Source organism: Schistocerca gregaria, chromosome 5 (assembly GCF_023897955.1).
Source record: "Schistocerca gregaria isolate iqSchGreg1 chromosome 5, iqSchGreg1.2, whole genome shotgun sequence".
In the NCBI taxonomy this organism is placed as follows: domain Eukaryota; kingdom Metazoa; phylum Arthropoda; class Insecta; order Orthoptera; family Acrididae; genus Schistocerca; species Schistocerca gregaria.
Window position 1 is genome coordinate 47,890,920 of NC_064924.1, and position 19,039 is coordinate 47,909,958.

Sequence of the window (19,039 nt, forward strand, 5' to 3'; positions counted from 1 at the left end):
ACCCGCTTTTATTGTCTATCAGCACCGCTTTCACGTAACAAATTAAAGCAACAACATTACAAGAGCTTAGTAAGAACCATACTTCATCTTGGTTCGGAGTTTATTGTCGAGAACGGGTTCCTAAATTATGTCATAGACTTTTCTCCCCTAACAGCAAATTCTCATCCTTAGATTCTGAAGTATGAACAGAATTTATACAATCTTGAATGTGCATGCTCCAATCAGTCAGGCTTACAAGAAAGAACTAGACAGAAAAGAATAATTCTTGAAGGACTGGAAGATCTTATCCGTAAGAATGCTGACAAGCATATTCTCTTCCGATTCGGAGATTTCTACGCGTAAGTTGGTAAATAACGCAGCTTCCAAAACATTGTTGGAGAATGTCCTCTCAGCTCATAACAAACAGAAATAGAGGGAGACTCATCGAATTAATACTTCCCGAGGAAACAGAAAACTTGGAAGTGCCGAAAACCCACCCTTGGTGAGTTCCAAATAGATGATATGGGTATCACAAGAAAAAGCAAACGAAAGATCCAAAACGCTAGAAGGGTTCCACGGGGAAAACCAGCAGGTTAGAAACATGCATATCTAGGAAACAGAGCACCCAGAAGGTGGAGTCCTGAAGCCAGATAGTGAAGTCAGCTAACAAAACAACCCCAATAAAAAACCGGACGAAACATCCTCGGTGGACATGCGAGTGTAATGTGGTTTTGAGACAAAGGCAGCTTACGAGGCAGAAATGGATTGCAAAGTAGAGCGAAGATAACTGGTCGATATTCTTGGACGCGAAAAAAAAGCACTCTGCTAAAACTATATGAGGGATAAAAGGTATTTTTGACAAGAACTGCCTGCTATAGATTGACAGAGCAAGACCTTCAACCGAAGCTCAGCAAATCAACTCCCCCAAGGCTGCGCTACAAGGGCCATGACGGCGAAGTGGCCTACGATAATAGGGATATCTGTCATATCTTGGCAAGTCCTCTCGATGTACTCCTCAGTTGCGTTGGTCCAGAATCAATTTTCAGGCTCGACAACAGCGCACTCACCCATCCTGATTCATCATCTCCCACAAGAGAAGAATTTAAGTAGACCATACATTCGGTAAAAGATAAGGCACCAGATGAGGAATCGATAACAGCTGAAATGTGGAAGATCGAAGGAACGCAAGACATCTGATAAATTAAATGAGGCAAACCGCAACATCTGGGAAACGGAGCTGGCTGATGCTCTGCGCTGATCCACATATTTCGAAAAAAAAGGTGGTGTAAACAATTCTCATGACATATTTTTTCTTTCGGTAAGCTACAAAAGTCTTTCAAAAGCGCTTCAGACTAGGGCAGAAAGACAATTGGAGTCATAGCTGGCAGAATGCCAAGAACGATCAGGAAATGTTCATGTACCGATCATAATTGTGTTCCTTCTTACCTGAAGTGTACAGGTGAGGAAAGCAAGCGGTTCATGTAACTGAGTAGTCTCGAAATCCTCAAATAATTTGGCGTAATAACTGCACAAAGATTATCCGACAGACTCTTACTGCCGCGGCGTCCTAGTTCTAGTTTATGGGTGAGATCTAAGATTCTTTTGGAATGAGGTATGAAATTATTCAAGGAGACGGTATCACGTTTCTAATTTTTAATTGTATGCTTAAGAAACTGATCCTCGAGTGACGAGAAAGAAAGAGTGACAAAAGCAAAAAAAAAAAAAAAAGTAGTCAGGCTTGACTTCGAAAACATGAATTTGATAGTTGATTGCCTGGCCCTCACATACAGGGTAACAGTTATTGAACTATATAAAAAGTAAATTAATTACGAACTACGGCGTGCTAACACTCTATTCCACTTGCAAACGTCACTAGAGATATTCGGATTTATGTTATGACGTGTTCGATACGCCTGCCATCACTGGCGATGATGTGGCCCAGACGAACAGCGAAATTCTGCGTGACGCTGGAGTGTCTGAACGTCGATGCTGTCGATGACCTTCTGAATGGCTGTTTTCAGCTTAGCAATGGTTTTGGGGTTATTGCTGTACACCTTGTCTTTAATATAAAAAGGAGTCGCATCTGTTCTGATCCGGAGAATATAGCGGCCAGTCGAGGCCAATGCCAGTGGCCTCTGGGCACCCCACACCCCAAAACCAGAATGCTGTGCCCAAAGTGTTCCTGCAGGACATCAGACTCTCTCCTGCTTCGATTGGGTGCAGCTCCTTCTTCCATCAACCACATCGTATCGAAATCAGGGCCACTTTGGATAATGGGGATGAAGTCATCTTCCAAAACCTTCACGTACCGTTCGGTAATCACCATGCCATCAAGGAATATAGCACAGATCATTCCGTGACTGGACATTGCACTCCACAGAGTCACCCGTTGAGGGTAAAGACACTTCTCTACCACGAAATGCGGATTCTCAGGCCCTCAAGTGCGTCAATTTTGCTTATTAACGAACCCATCCAAATGAAAGTTGGCTTCGTCGCTAAACCAAACCATGCAAGCGGATACTAATTTCCATCATGCCCTGGTAACAACTGTACAGTTTGAACGTCCTAACTCAAACAGTTCAAAAGTTCTGACGATTTTATTTCATATAATTCAGTACACCCTATATGACATATCAGTACTTTCCAAATCGCTAGAAATATCTATAGAACAAACCAACAAACTCAAGACACAAGAACCAGTGACGGGACTCTAGATATCCTTCGAGAAAACTGAGTTTATTATAAGTATCACGTCACCACCGAACTATTAGAGACGGAAGAAGGTGGAATCAAACGGACGGAGAAGTTTAAATACGAATCCAGAAGGATGGATAGAGATAAACATCACCGAGAAAGTAAACTTTGCGACAAGGATCGCAGAAATGGAAAGAGCATCTCACCTAAAAAAGAGTGTCTACAAGAAAAGGACAGTATCAGTTAATGGCAAGATATGGCATTACTGAATAGTAACAGGCTGTAGACCATATATGCTGCAGAATGTCTTGATATGAACGGTAAAGATCTGATTGAAAAATTAGAAACAAGAAAAAGATGTCTTGGGAGAACTCCTTGGCCCAGTGAGAGAAACTGGTGAGTTCAGGAAACGATACAACAAGAACTCGGTACACATGTACAAAAGATCGCAGACACCATTCATAGGAGGAGGATTTTTCTGTACTGCCACATTGTCCGTGTGAGTCTTACAACGTTGAACAATAGGGAAACAAAAGTCTACGACAGAATCTATGAACCTGTTGTAGACACTACCCTGAATAAAGATTAGAGATGGTTCTCACAACATGCTTGCTAGGTTAGCTTTAAGGATCCTAAAAGCCTGAGATTCAAAGGTACGTACATCAGTAAATCTTGTCTCCTAGGATTTGATACGAAAATACGTCGCTGAGATGCTTTAGTTTGAGTTTTAGGAGTTAGTTCACGTTGAATGGATTGCGGGAACGCTGGGATAAAGTTAAGGCCCAGGCGAAAGGAAAAGGAGAAGTGTTATTGAAATACACTCTACCTCGTGAAAGGTATGCGAGTACCTATTATATGACAGTAATACGGGTTGTGTCTACCCTTTACCTCTATGGCGGCTTTGTTACTGCTGGGGACACGTTCGGTGAGGTGTCTGACGTCTCTGGAGCATTGGCAGCCCAGTCTTCCTCAAGAGCCGACACCAGGGAAGGTATTGATGTTAGGCGCTGTGGTCTGCAGTGAAGTAGATGTTCTGACTCATCCCAAAGGTGTTCAGCTGGCTTCAGGTCTGGAATATGGACAGGCGAGACCACTTCGGAAATCTTGTTCACGTATCATTGCGCCACATGTGCTCCTTTACGACAGGATGCATTATCAAGCCGATACAATCATCGTCTCCGAACTGTTGCTGCACTGCACACGGTACACAGTTTTGCAAAATGTGTTTATATCTGCCCGAATTTAGTGTTTTCTTAACTAGTATAAGAGGAGCACACCCTAGCCACGTAAAGTAGTACTGCATCGTAACACTACCACCGCCATAATTCACTGCTGGCGCTACACACGGTGGCGTGTACAGTTATGCTGGTATTCATCAGACACAAACCCTGCCGTCGAACTGCCACAGGGTATAGCGTGCTTCGTCACTCCAAGTCACTCGGTTCGAGTCATCCACAGTCCAGATGCGTCGCCCTGACATCACAAACGTCGCTTGGCTTTCAGTACAGCTCTGTGTGGCTTATGAGAAGCTGCTCGACCAATGACCCCATCCTTTATAACTCCTTACGCACCGTCATGAGGCTGAGTGGCGGAAGCCTATCATTATTCATTCGCGTTTCCACTGCACAAGCAGATCACCAACAGTCAACTGAGCAGCTTTGTTAGGATTGAAACTTTAATACTGTCCAATCACTAGACCACGTTCGATGCACCTAAATTATCCTAAGACAAACACACACACCCATACCCGAGGGAGGACTCGAACCCCCGCCAGGACCAGCCGCACAGTCCATGACTGCAGCGTCTTAGACTGCTCGGCTAATCCCATGCGGCGGCAACACATTAATCCTTGCGTCTTTTTATACCGGCGGGTTCGCCTCTATTTATATCGGTAGGTGAGCCTCTCGTTATATCTGTTGGTCAATACCGCGTTACAAAGGGGCGTAACGATGCCTTTGATCGGATGGTGTAGCGTGGTCAGGAGATGGACCGATACAAATAGACGAAAAAGTCGCTGGAAAAAAATCCAGCTAAAGATACTGGAAGTCCATTTTTATGAATGAATACGAAGTGTGTGAGAAAACTAATGAGACTGACAACACTGCGAGCGATCTGGCAACGCTGAGTTTTGTGGTTATGTAGACCGGTGTGTTCATCCCCTCTAGATGCTCAGTCCGAGCTTGAGCTCCGTACAGCCATCACGTGGTTTTTGAGAGTGTCATCAGTGAAGTTGTGTTTTTGTTGTGTGTTACGAAAATGGAACAGCGGAATTTAGAGCAACGTTATGCAGTGAAGTTTTGTGTTAAACATGTAGAATCTGCGAGTGTGACCTTGAAAAATTGAAACGGGCCTATGGGAAACATTTCTTATCAACAGCAGAGTTTTTCGCTGGACATATAATTCTTGGAAGATCGAGAACACGTTGATGATGAACGTCACTCAAGAACACCTTCCACTTCAAAAACCGACGAAAACATCGAACGTGTGTGTGCTCGGTCTGATGTTTAACAATAAGGGTGATGGGTGATTGTTTAACTTAAACACTTTCATCGTACATCATATTTTGTCTGAAGTGTTGCACATGCGAAAGGTTCGTGCCAAAGTGGCGCAGAAGAACCTCACAACTGAGTTGGAGGACAGTCGAAGAAATGTGTGCGTTGATCGTCTTGAGAGGATTGCAATGGCCACTTGCAGTTCAGTTGTGGTGAATTCTGGATTTTTGAGTGCGATCTGAGACAAAGCGGCAAGGGAGGAGAGGCAGACTTACGCATCTCCTCGACCGACAAAAGCTCGAATGAGCAAATCAAAGATCGTAACAAAGCAGATTTGCGTTTTTAACAGTAGGGTTATTGTGCAAATAGTATTTGTTCCTCTAGGATAAGCTGCAACCGAGTGTTATACGAAGATGTCATTGAAAGGCTCAGAAAAAAGGTGAACCGGCCTCGCGATCTAGGGCGCCTTGCCACGGTTCGCGCGGCTCTCCCCGTCCGAGGTTCGAGTCCTTCCCAGGGCATGGGGGTGAGTGTGTTGTCCTTAACGTAATTTAGTTCAAGTTAAATACTGTGTAAGCCTAGGGAAGGATGACCTCAGCAGTTTGGTCCCATAATAACTTACCATAAATTTCCGAAAAAAGGGGGGATCGAGTGAGACCAGACATTGCAGACGAGTGGATGCTGGTTGATGACAGCGCCCCATGTCACACGGCCACTTGCATCACGGAATTTTTGACCTCAAAAGGCATTCCTGTTGTTCCACTGTCCCCCTGTTCAGCCGTTCTGAGTTCTTGCGACACTTTTCTTTTCTCGGAATTGAAAAATGTCTTAAAGGACTTCGTTCTAGGACTCTGGAGAACACTCTAAAGAATGTGCTAAAGGACGTGCCAGTTCAAGCAATTCAGCATTGCTGTCAAGACTGGGAGAAATAAATGTGCTGGTACACAGCTGCCGAACGGAATTACACTGCTGGCCATTACAATTGCTACACCACGAAGATGACACGCTACAGACGCGAAATTTAATCGACAGGAAGAAGATGCTCTGATATGCAAATGATTAGCTTTTCAGAGCATTCACAGAAGGGTAGCGCCGGTGGCGACACCTACAACGTGCTGACATGAGGAACGTTTCCAAGCGATTTCTCATACAGAAACAGCAGTTCACCGGCGTTTCCTGGTGAAACGTTGTTGTGACGCTTCGTGTAAGGAGGAGAAATGCATACCATCACATTTCCGACTTTGATAAAGGTCGGATTGTAGCCTATTGCGATTACGGTATATCGTATCGCGACGTTGCTACTCTCGTTGGTCGAGATCCAATGACTATTAGCAGAATATGGAATCGGTGGGATCAGAAGGGTAATACGGACCGCCGTACTGGATCCTAACGGCCTCGTATCACTAGCAGTCGAGATGACAGGCATCTTATCCTCATGAATGTAACGGATCATGCAGGCACGTCTCGATCCCTGAGTCAACAGAGGGGACGTTTGCAAGACGACAACCATCTGGACGAACAGTTAGACGACGTTTGCAGCAGCATGGACTATCAGCTCGGAGACCATGGCTGCGGTTACCCTTGAGGCTGCACCAGAGACAGAAGCGCTTGTGATGGTGTACTCAACGACGAAACCTGGGTGCACGAATGGCAAAACGTCATTTTTTCGGATGAATCCAGGTTCTGTTTGCATCACAAGGCGTGATGATATGGGTTACCGTTGGTTACACGTCTCGGTCACCTCTTGTTCGCGTTGACGGCACTTTGAACAGTGGACGTTACATTTCAGATGTGTTACGAACCGTGGCTCTACCCTTTTATTCGATCGCTGCGAACCCCTATATTTCAGCAGGATAATGCATGACCGCATGTTGCAGTTCCTGTACGGGCCTTTCTGGATATAAAAAATGTTCGACTGCTGTCCTGGCCAGAACATTCTCGAGATCTCTCACCAATTGAAAACGTCTCGTCAATGGTGGCCGGGCAACTGGCTCGTCACAATAAGCCGGTCACTACTCTTGACGAACTGTGGTATAGTGTTGAAGCTGCAGGGGCAGCTGTACCTGTACACGCCATCCAAGCTCTGTTTGACTGAATGCCCAGGCGTACCAAGGCCGTGATTATGGCCAGATGTGGTTGTTCTGGGTACTGATTTCTCAGGATCTATGCACCCAAATTGCGTGAAAATGTAATCACATTTGAGTTCTAGTATAAAATGTTTGTCAAATGAATACCCGTTTATCATCTCTATTTCTTCTTGGCGTAGCAATTCTAATGGGCAGTAGTGTACTTCCAAGGGGACAACATTGTTGTTTGAAAAGATATAAAACTTTGGTAAATAAAAAATCAGTCTAGTTACTTTTCTCACACTCCTCGTAATGGTCAAATCCAGAAAACAAATAAATTGGAATCTCGTGACTACGAGTGAAACGATACGAGGAAGAAGGAGGAATGTAAAATGTCTCGTACGAGATGTAGTAGATGGAGAAGGCGTGCTGGTTAGCACGAGTGTCGGCCGGAGGGCTGTTCCCGGCCGCAGACGTCCCTCCGGCCCCACACCGCGGCAGGATGAGGGGAGGGCTGCTCTCTCGCCTGGTGGCGGCCGCCGCCCTCAGCGCCTCTCGGCGGACGCCCTGCGCGCCGCGCGGGGGGTGCGCCGCCCCCGACCCCTCGCCGGCTATTTGCTCGCCGCAGAAGCCAAAGGGTTGAGGGCGCTTAGTTAAACATCGTTAATTTCGGCCCCGGATATCAATTAGTGCAGCCTGGCCGCGCGCATTGTGGCGCCTCGCCCCACTCGACCCGCGCGCTGCTCCACCCCCGCCGCCCCGCCGCCCCGCCAATAAAGCCGCCGCTGCCAGCCAGAGGTCACGCCACGCACTCGGCCGCCCGGCACTGGCGCCTCAGGCCCGACACCTCTCTGCCCTCTGAACGCGCCACGGCTTCGTGTTCGTTGTGGAACAAAAACGTTTCCCCGACGTTTGCGGTAGACATTTTCAGAGACTTAATAGCAGCCTCCAAACTTCCTCTGCAGCGTATCATTTCATCACCGTGATAGTCCGTTCGTGCTGGTCTCTACTGTGAACTTGTAACAGACTACTTCCTTTAGCATTACGTTCCTCAACAGTAGTTCTCGATACCAGTATTGTTTTTCGAATTTTGGACAGGTCAGTATTATCTCAGTTGCTTTTTGGAAAACGTTCTTATAATTTTATACATAGTATGTTATATTTCAAGCTAAAATATATGAAAATGAATTACTTTATAAAGTGTTTTAGTCTCGATATTATAATCGGTAAGCAGAAGATGGGTAGATCACATAAGTAATGAGGAGGTATTGAATAGCATTGGGGAGAAGAGAAGTTTGTGGCACAACGTGACTAGAAGAAGGGATCGGTTGGTAGGACATGTTCTGAGGCAAATAACGGAATACCAATTTAGTATTGGAGGGCAGCGTGGAGCGTAAAAATCGTAGAGGGAGACCAAGAGATGAATAAACTAAGCAGATTCAGAAGGATGTAGGTTGCAGTAGGTACTGGGAGATGAAGATGCTTGCACAGGATAGAGTAGCATGGAGATCTGCATCAAACCAGTCTCAGGACTGAAGACCACAATAACAACAAAAACAAGCAGAAGTTCTGAATTTACACTTAAAATTATTATTTTAGAAGTATTTGAAATTACGAACTATTGACACATTAAAATTTCTATTATTAATTACCAATACTGTACTAGCTACTATGTTCATTTCTGGATTCATTTATGAAATAATAATCGAAAGTAATAATGTAACAAAAATTAAAAGACTGCATGATACACTTAAAAATATATTTACGTAAAAACAAAAATTTTGCAACAACAATCTTCAAATTTATTTAGGTGAATCAAACCGTGAGGACCTAAAATGTGACATTTTCACGTTCAAGAATCAGACACCTAGACAAGAAGAACTGGAGCCAGCTCTCCATGACAAGCTAAGTCAACTACAAGTTCATCCTAATCTTAGCTCCTCTCAAATCTTCATGAAAGACTAATGTGGTCAGTACAAGGAATTAGAAAGGAGGAGGGAGATAACAAACTCCACGGCCAGTTTCCGATGACCGTGGGACAGGGCCTGTTCTCCTGCTGGACTGGTCTTTCCGTAATCTGTATGAAAGAATAAAAAAAATTGCTCTGAGCACTATGGGACTTAACTTCTAAGGTCATCAGTCCCCTAGAACTTAGAACTACTTAAGGACATCACACACATCCATGCCGGAGGCAGGTTTAGAACCTGCGGCCGTAGCGGTCACACGATTCCAGATTGTAGCGCCTAGAACCGCCCGGCCACCCCGGTCGGCGAACGAGTAAACAGGAGAAATTAGACCTAACATCCTGATTTATTATCAGCCCCTTACTAGATTCCCCTGTAAACTTGAAGTACTGAATTGTGTAGAAAATGAGTGTGGATATATAAAAAGCCAATTAACCCGTAGAACATTTTTGTTCTACATAGTTACTCTCCAGTCTGTTACTCAAAAATAAACCGTTTTTATAGCAAAATTGATATAGTCAATGTTTGTTTCAGGCTTTATTCGAAAATTTCTTAGTGGTAACGTGCAACAGATAGTGTTGTAGTAAAAATTAAGAAAAAAAATGCCGTTTATCATATAGTGCTAGAAAATGGAATTTCTTCAAGAAACGGTAAAATTAAAAAGAGAAAAACATATCAAACATCACTTCAATACTTCGTCGAACTTCTGCAAAACATATTTCTGTTATTACCGAGTAACGTTTGCATTTATCAGTTACAGCACTAAACTCTTGTCCTTGATCATGACGAAGAACATTCTATTGGGTGCAAAATTAGAGCAATAATTATGTAGATTTCTTTTCGTTTGTAAACTGTACTTGCATTAAAGGTAATTGTTTTGGTTGCATAAAAAACATAGAAATTACGTGAGGAGCTTTTGCTTTATTTATAAAACGTACTTTATATTTTATAACGATATAAAACGCCCGATCAACAGGGAACTAACATGCATCGAGATTAAAAAATAGTGCATTGTTAATGGCTAGGCACCAGCCGAAATCTGGATTTGCGTAATAAAACCTGCAAAAAAAGAAAGACGACTGATTGCTGCACTCTATAATTTGTAAGTCACGTAACAATCACTGAATGCACCCATTTTCCTAATGGAGGGCAACCCGATAAACAAGAGTCTGGGTAGAGCACTTGTCTGCGAAAGGCAAAGTTCCCACGTTCCACTCCGGGTCCACAGCACAGTTTTAATCCGCCAAGAATTTTCGTAAATGCGCCCTCTCCGTTGCGCAGTAAAAAGTCATTCTGGAAAAGAATCTCCGTGTGTTGCAATGAAAACTTGAAGTATGGTGTTTCCCGCTGTGTCCTTTTTTTTTTTTTTTAGTTTAGACTGTCGTCCTGTTTCGTTTATGGAGGATATTATAAGAGAGAGAGACTAGAAACCGATTGGGGACAGTGTAGTGTCTCCAGAATGAGATTTCCACTCTGCAGCGGAGTGTGCGCTGATATGAAACTTCTTGGCAGATTAAAACTGTGTGCCCGAACGAGACTCGAACTCGGGACCTTTGCCTTTCGCGGGCAAGTGCTCTACCATCTGAGCTACCGAAGCACGACTCACGCCCAGTACTCACAGCTTTACTTCTGCCAGTATCCGTCTCCTACCTTCCAAACTTTACAGAAGCTCTCCTGCGAACCTTGCATAACTAGCACTCCTGAAAGAAAGGATATTGCGGAGACATGGCTTAGCCACAGCCTAGGGGATGTTTCCAGAATGAGATTTCCACTCTGCAGCGGAGTGTGCGCTGATATGAAACTTCCTGGCAGATTAAAACTGTGTGCCCGACCGAGACTCGAACTCGGGACCTTTGCCTTTCGCGGGCAAGCACTTCCCCGCGAAAGGCAAAGGTCCCGAGTTCGAGTCTCGTTCGGGCACACAGTTTTAATCTGCCAGGAAGTTTCAGTGTAGTGTCTGTTTGCGGTGCTTGTTTTTCAATCCAGTGACGGGATCTGACGGACTTTTGAGACTATCTGAATTATTGCAGGTCATTGGTTTATAGTACAAGAGAAGAGACAATTTTAACACTGTTTCGCTGGTCACCTTAGCGAAGCTGGCGACCGTTATTTGGACCCATTTAATAGCGTAGCATTGCAGAAGTTTACGATTAAATCCCCAGTGAAGAAGGTAGCGTAATATGCTCGTCGGTCACAACTTGTTAATGAAAGCATGAATTTTTGAGTCATGATAATCTACTTCTCCCAACATTTACGAGGCCTGCCACTTTGTCTCTTCCCTGATACATTTCGGTGAACGTTACGTACCTCTCTACCTGCGTTAACATAAGTCCAAGAGAAATCGTGAGACTTACTTACAATCATGACTATTGTCGGATGTCCTCATTACTTTTTTTATCCATTTTTCTTTTCTGTTGGCAGAAACGGAGGAATTTCAGTTCTGCTGTTTAGGGAAGGTTCTTCTCCAGTTGGTATTACTGACACATTTATTTTGCAAGGTATGATCTTGGAATTTTGTGGTAATGTTTCATCCCGAAGTATGTGAGGTAGCACATGATAGTATTTCGAAGTATGTGACGTACCACATGATAGAATTTCAAAGTGTTTTTGTATTCTGTTCCTAATCTTTTGAGTTATGGTGGCATCTACGCAAGGATTGAAAGTTGTTCACCAAATCTATCGGCTCATTTCCTTTTCTTAGCTACAATGTTCGGTAGTTCCTAGTTAACACCGAACAACAGCCTTGGTTTTGCTCACCTTAACACTCATTTTCATGAATTATTCATGCGAAAGATCTAATTCGGTTTTTACTTGCGCTTCTGGCTCGCCCAAAACCATCAAATCATTGCAAAAACTATGTCATTGGGTGCCAGGTCCTTTATTTTTTGTTCACGCGTTGTGATAAAGAAGAGCTATGAACAAAGATAACATCCTTGTTGAACACCACGCTTTGTTTCCAAACAGACTGACCTTCCATTTTGGACCTGAACATAGCTCTTGGTTTCATCAGAAAATCGACTTCCTAGTGCGATGATGTTGTCAGGAAGTTTGTAGTACCCTCACAAACACAGCGCGTTTCACGTACGACACAAGTATTGTGTACGGTGTTGTACGGAGACCAGTACCGGAGAGGAAGGCCACGACCGCCACATACACTCAGGGATGTTCCTCAGACTTAGACAGGTGACACATGTTTGGAGACAGTAGCAACAGTTATTTAACAGCTGTCAAACTCCAGGAACACCTATACGCTGTCGCCAGCTGGTGCAAAATCTGGAAGCCCAAGATTGATGCTGATAAGATCTAAACAGCTCTCCTCTTCATTTCCAAGAGAACAGAATTAGTTATTAAATTAATCTGTTACTGATAAAAACATGGATTTTTGCATCTCTCATTTTTCTGTCATTGAAAGCATAGGATATGTCTCTCACCATACAATCGTGAAATTCCCTGAGTCTGGATGATGGGGGCAACATGAAGGGGGCAACACTATAAACTATAAGTAATGTACACAAAGAAATACACAGAAGCTCCAAAGAACCTGATATTGGTATGCATATTCACATACAGAAATATGTAAACAAGTAGAATACGGCGCCGCGGTCGGCAACGCCTATATAAGACACAAGCGTCTGGCGCAGTTGTTAGATCGGTTACTGCTGCTACAATGGCAGGCTGTCAAGATGTAAGTGAGTTTGAACGTGGCGTTATAGTCGGTGTACGAGTGATGGGACACAGCTCCTCCGAGATAGCGATGAAGAGACTATTTTCCCGTACGACAGTTTCACGAGTGTACCGTAAACATCAGGAACCCGGTAAAACATCAAATCTCCGACATCGCTGTGGCCGGGAAAAGATCCTGCAGAACGGGAGCGAATAGTTCAGCGTGGCAGAAGTGCAGCCCTTCAGCAAATTGCTGGAGATATCAGTGCTGGGCCATCAAGTGTCAGCATGCGAAACATTCAACTGAACAACATCGATATCTGCTTTCGGAGCCGAACGCCCACTCGTGTACCCTTGATGACTGCACGACACAAAGCTTTACGCCTCGCCCGGGCCCATCAACACCGACATTGGACTATTGCTTATTGGAAACACGTTGCCTCGTCGGACTAGTCTCGTTTCAAATTGCATCGAGCGGATGGACGTGTATGGATATGGAGACAGCCTGACGAATCCATGGACCCTGCATGTCAGCAGGGGCCTGTTCAAGCTGATGGAGGTTCTGTAATCATGTGGGGCGGTGTGCAGATGGAGTGATATGGGACCCCTGTTACGTCTAGATACGACTCTGACAGGTGACACGTACGTAAGCATCCTGTCTAATCACCTGCGTCCGTTCATGTCCATTCTGCATTCCGACGGACGGGGGCGTTTCCAGCAGGACAATATGACACCCTACACATCGAAAATTGCAACATAGCGGCTCCATGACCACTCTTCTGAGTTTAACAGTTCCGCTGCTCACCAAACTCCCCAGACATGAACATTATTGGGCATATCTGGTGTGCTTTGCAACGCGATGTTCAGAAGAGATGTTCACCCCAAGTACTGTTAAGGATTTGTGGACAGACGTGCAGGATGTCTGGTGTCACTTCCCTCCAACACTACTTCAGAGCCGGCCGGAGTGGCCGAGCGGTTTTAGGCGCCACAGTCTGGAACCGTGCGGCCGCTACGGACGCAGGGTCGAATCCTGCCATGGGCATGGATGTGAGTGATGTCCTAGGATAGTTAGGTTTAAGTAGTTCTAAGTTTAGGGGATTGATGACCTCAGATGTTAAGCCCCATAGTCCTCAGAGCCATTTTTGAACTACTTCAGGCGTTAATTGAGTCCTTGCCACGTCGCGTTGGGGCACTCTTGAGTGCTCCCGGGGGCCCTACACGATATTACGTAGGTGTACCAGTTTCTTTCGCTCTTCATTGTATATGGAACGGAAACTCAGAAGTATATTCTTTACCAGTGTACGTGTTGCAGGGAAAGGAGTTAGACAAGAAGTTTGTCAATCACGCTAATACCACGCAGCACCGTCCCTAGCAGTCGTAATGACCTAACTTCGGTACGAAATACACACCACAACTTCCTTCAGATAAGCTGTATCCAGTTCATTGCTTTTTGGATCTCGCGGGGTAGGTTTTGGCGTGGCACATACCCAGCGAGCCGTGTGTGCGAGTCGCGTGTGGGCCACGAATCGGCATGTTTTGGTTTTGCTCGAACCCTCCCAGAGGTACTCTGTACAACCGACATTTCACTTAGAATTACAATGTGTCATTTTTCGGTCGGTACAACTCTCTTGGGTTCAGCAGAATCGTGGTCTCAGCACTGTTTACCCTTCGTTATTTGTTCATGACGATCAGAGGTCCTGTGGATGTTACCACAAAAAGATGGAGTGTGCTATCTATTGTCGTAAGACTTTAAAAATGATTGGAAATGAGAGAAGAAAGGGACGAGTATTTTGAGCACCTAATATGCAGTCACGTAAGCGACGAGTACTAAAAATTTGCAATGAAACTATATTACAGTATCATGCAGAAAGAATTTAAGGATTTAGTTAACAGCGAAAGAACAAAAAATTACTGCCATCCACAGACGGGATTCGTTGTTCAGTACATCAAGAAAAGTTTTGTGCTAAATTTGCAGCCGTGCAGCACATGAAGAAATTAGCGTTACAAATAAGAAAATTTCTGCAGTCCTACGAATTATCCGATTGCCAGTTTTCGATGGAATAGAGCGAAGAGTGTGGAGACTTACTTTATTACTGCAAAGCACGTTGGTTAAGGCATGAGGCACGCCTGGAACGATATTTGGATTTAAAATCCGGTATTGTTGAAATTATGAAGGAAAGAGGAGTGCAGGAAGGAAAATTAGAACATCTGGAATGGTTTGCAGAGCTTGACTGCACACTGCCCACGGTAAGACACTAGAAAGTGAGAAACAGCTTGTTTCTGATTTGGTGGGGACGCATTTAAAAAGAGAATCGCGTTACAGAAAGGGCACATTCTGACAAGTCTTCTTCCTGAAGTTAACTGCGGTAAAGAAAACAGGAGGCTTGGAGAATTGGAGAATTGTTTGTCGCCTTGAAAGAATTACAAGGTTAGTTTCCTAAACGTCTGGAGGTGACTATCAATCTTACACCTCTTTTAGAGCTATTTTCGGCACCGTTTACCGTTTCAATTGAAAGCGCTCATGTGTATGGGTAGATGTACCTGACTGACGTTCAAGGTAATTCTCGTTTTAATGACAAATAATTTTACGTTAAAACTGTCCAGGACGACGGCCACATTGCTTTCCTCAGGTAGAGATCCCATGTCTCCATAACAAGGTTGGAAAAGTGCTCCAATATTTCGATCGAGATATTTGTGTGAGAGACCTTTTTTCGATTACGAAACTTAACGTAAGTCACGATTATGTAGCCCACCTGGTTAGCCGCGCGGTCTAACGCGCTGCTTCCCGAGCGGGAAGGTGTGCTGATTAGTGTCGAGGTCCTCGGCGAATTCGGGCTGGTTCCCTTATTCCGCCTTAGATGCACTATGTCGGCGATTGCTGTGCAAACACTGTCGTCGGCAGGGGTGGCTTAGCGGTTCTAGGCGCTACAGTCCGGAACCGCGCGATCGCTGCGGTCACAGATTCGAATCCTGCCTCGGGCATGGATGTGTGTGATGTCCCTAGGTTAGTTAGCTTTAAGTAGTTCTAAGTTCTAGGGGACTGATGACCTCAGAAGTTGAGTCTCATAGTGCTCAGAGCCATTCGAACCATTTAAGAAACCAGTTCGGATTCAAAGCAGCTTACAGTAGTCTCGGAATGGATAAATACAGGCCCCGTATGGCTTTCCATGGAATTTTGTCCCATTCTTCTTGCAGACAGTGGGAAGTTCAGGTAACAATGATGGACCTGGATAGAGACCAAGCACTCTTTTTTTCCGAAGTAGACCGCAAAGAGTCAATAATACTGAGATCTGATGAACGAGGTGGCAAGTGAAGATTCGACAATTCATCAACGCGCTCACCAATCCAGTCCTGGCTGGTGGGAGCTGTTTGACTAGGGACCCTGTCGCCTTGCAACACAGCATCACCATAGTGGAACAAGCATTGTACAGTGGGATGGACTTGATCAACCAAAATATTCACATAATCTTTGACAATAACGCGATCTCGTATGGTAACCATGGGACCTGTGGAATAGGACGATATGGCTGCCAAAATCACCACCGAAATTACGCCACGTTTCACCGTTGGTAGAAAGCATTCTACATCGTAAACTTGGGACGGTGAACGTCAGACGTAAGCTCGGCCAGAAGTTGGAAACAGCGTGGAACAAGACTTATCCGACAAAATGACTTTCTTCCGTTGCTCCCGCAGTGTAGGTTTTATGTTACAGGCGTTTTCACCACTGATATGTTTTTTTGGTGCTGACAGGGTTTGCGAGTACGACATTCAGTTCTGCTGTCACTTTACAGCTGTCACAATTCTCTCCAATCACAGTGTGTCAAGATGACTCGATACACTCTTTTCTCCGCGTTGTGATTTAGCGGATGATGTTCATAATGGTTCAATTTGCTCCAAGCACTATGGGACTTAACATCTGAGGTCATCAGTCCCCTAGACTTAGAACTACTTAAACCTAAGGAGACCACAAACATCCATGCCCGAGGCAGAATTCGAATCTGAGACCGTAGCAGTCGCGCAGTTACGGATGAAGCGTCTAGAACCGCTCGGTCACAACGGTCGGCGCGGATGTTGTTGTTCCGCTTTCCCTGTATGCGGTATAGTCCTTGATACGGTGCCTCTTGAAACACCAGACACTTCGCTGCCTTGGTTGCGGAAGCACACATAATACGAGCGCATACAATTTGTCCATATTCGATTTCACTTAGCTCCGACATGATGAGCTCAGAACTGCATCTACCGCTGTTGTGACCACGACCGATACTTACAACAAACTGAGGGCGTTGCACAGGTGCCGTACGTGTTCAAAACAACAGCGCCACCTGCAGGCTTGGCTGCCATCTGCATTTATGTTCAGGCATCCGTTTCTCGTGGCAACGGCCTTGCCGCAATGGATACACCTGTTCCCGTGAGGTGACCGAAGTTAAGCGCTGTCAGGCGTGGCCAGCAGTTAGGTGACCATCCAGCCACCATGCGCTGTTGCCAGCCATTTTTCTGGGTGCACTCAGCCTCGTGATGTTAATTGAGAAGCTACTCGACTGTAAGGTAGCGGCTCCAGTCACAGAAAGCGTTCATAACGACCGGGAGAGCGCTTTACTGACCACATGCCCCTCCTACCTACATCCTCAACAGAGGATGACACGGCGGTCGGATGGTCCCGATGGGCCACTTGTGGCATGAAGACGGAGTGCTTTTTTATGCGTTTCTCGTGGTGTTTACATATTTCTGTCCAATCCCTGTTCATCACAATTCACTATCGTGACTTACGTCAATAGTGGGGATCACATGACTGTTTTATACCTGTCCTGTGCCAGTCACAAAGTTCCAAAGCGATGTAATATTTTGTCCTAAGACTTTTTAAAAAATGGAGCAGAGCAACGTGATTTTGTATTCACGTTGCGTCTACTGTGAACCCTCCACGACTTGATGCTCTGTTCTCTTCACTGAACGGTCTGTTGGCACCCAGTGGCTGTCAGACTAAAAAGATAAATTCCGGCAACAATTTCCGCCTATTTCTGTTACACTAAAGCGGGCTCGCAAATGGGCGAGACAATCGTGACGGTAAGGTCGCGAGGCAGGAGTAACCGCTTCGGCTGTAGCTGCACCAGTACGGCCGTGCAACCGCGGGAAGAGGCGGTGCGTGTATACGGAGTGCAGAAATGCGGGCTTCCGCCGACGCGCGTCGCGTCAGCAGCTGGAGGCTCCAGCAGACCGCAGCGGCCTAAACAATCAGCAGCCATTGTGCGTCGCTGAATCGCGCCATTAGGCCAGCCGCTAACAAGCGCTTTGTTCTACGCTGCGGCAACAGTTGACATTAGGCGGCGGGGGCGGTGCTGTTTGCACGCCGCTGTTGCTGCAGGGGGCGGAGCCACGAGCCGCCCCCGCCACCTGCTGCCGCCCAGCCTCACGCACCCCGGGCGGGCGCCAGGTAAAGGCAGGTCCGACTGCGAGTACCAACTCCCATTACGTTTGCGTACCAATCGAATCCACATTATAAGCACTGAAGTATACAGCAAACTTTACCGACAGCAAAATCACAACGGAAGCTATTTATTTCAAGCTTCTGCTACCAGTCACTTTTTATTTCATGCTTAATCTAACATAATGCAACGCTTTTCGAACATGTTTTGTTCATTTTCAAGCGTTTGTACAGACATACATACATCGAGAAATGTTACTTAAAAATAAACAGTTTTAAACAAGAGTAAGCTAGAACACTTTGTTTTTTACTGTAGCTGCTAGTGTGGCATTTGGGGGGAAGGAGGGGGGGGCAGTGTATATCTAGAAATCTAAGTAACTGATGTCTTCTGCTGTATTTAGACTGCGCCCCTCCTTCCCCCGCAAGTAGGATCCTTATTGTTTAAGCTTTTGAAGGTTCACCATCTAACATATGATGAAGTTATGTCTCTATCAGACACTGATGTCAGTTTACACTCATAAACAACACAACCCTTACGTTTGTGTTATGTGCCTTTTGTACACGCTTTATATCTCTCCGCATACAAAACTTCATCGTCCTAGCCCTCATTGTATTGCGGGAGTATGGTGATATCTTCAGCACTAACAATTCTTTCCAAAAGAGGGTAATTGTTTGTAGTCAAAGTAGATGCATTTATCCTCAGTTGTCCATTTCTCAAACTAAGATTAATGTGAAGCTATATACAATACATCCCTCCGTCGA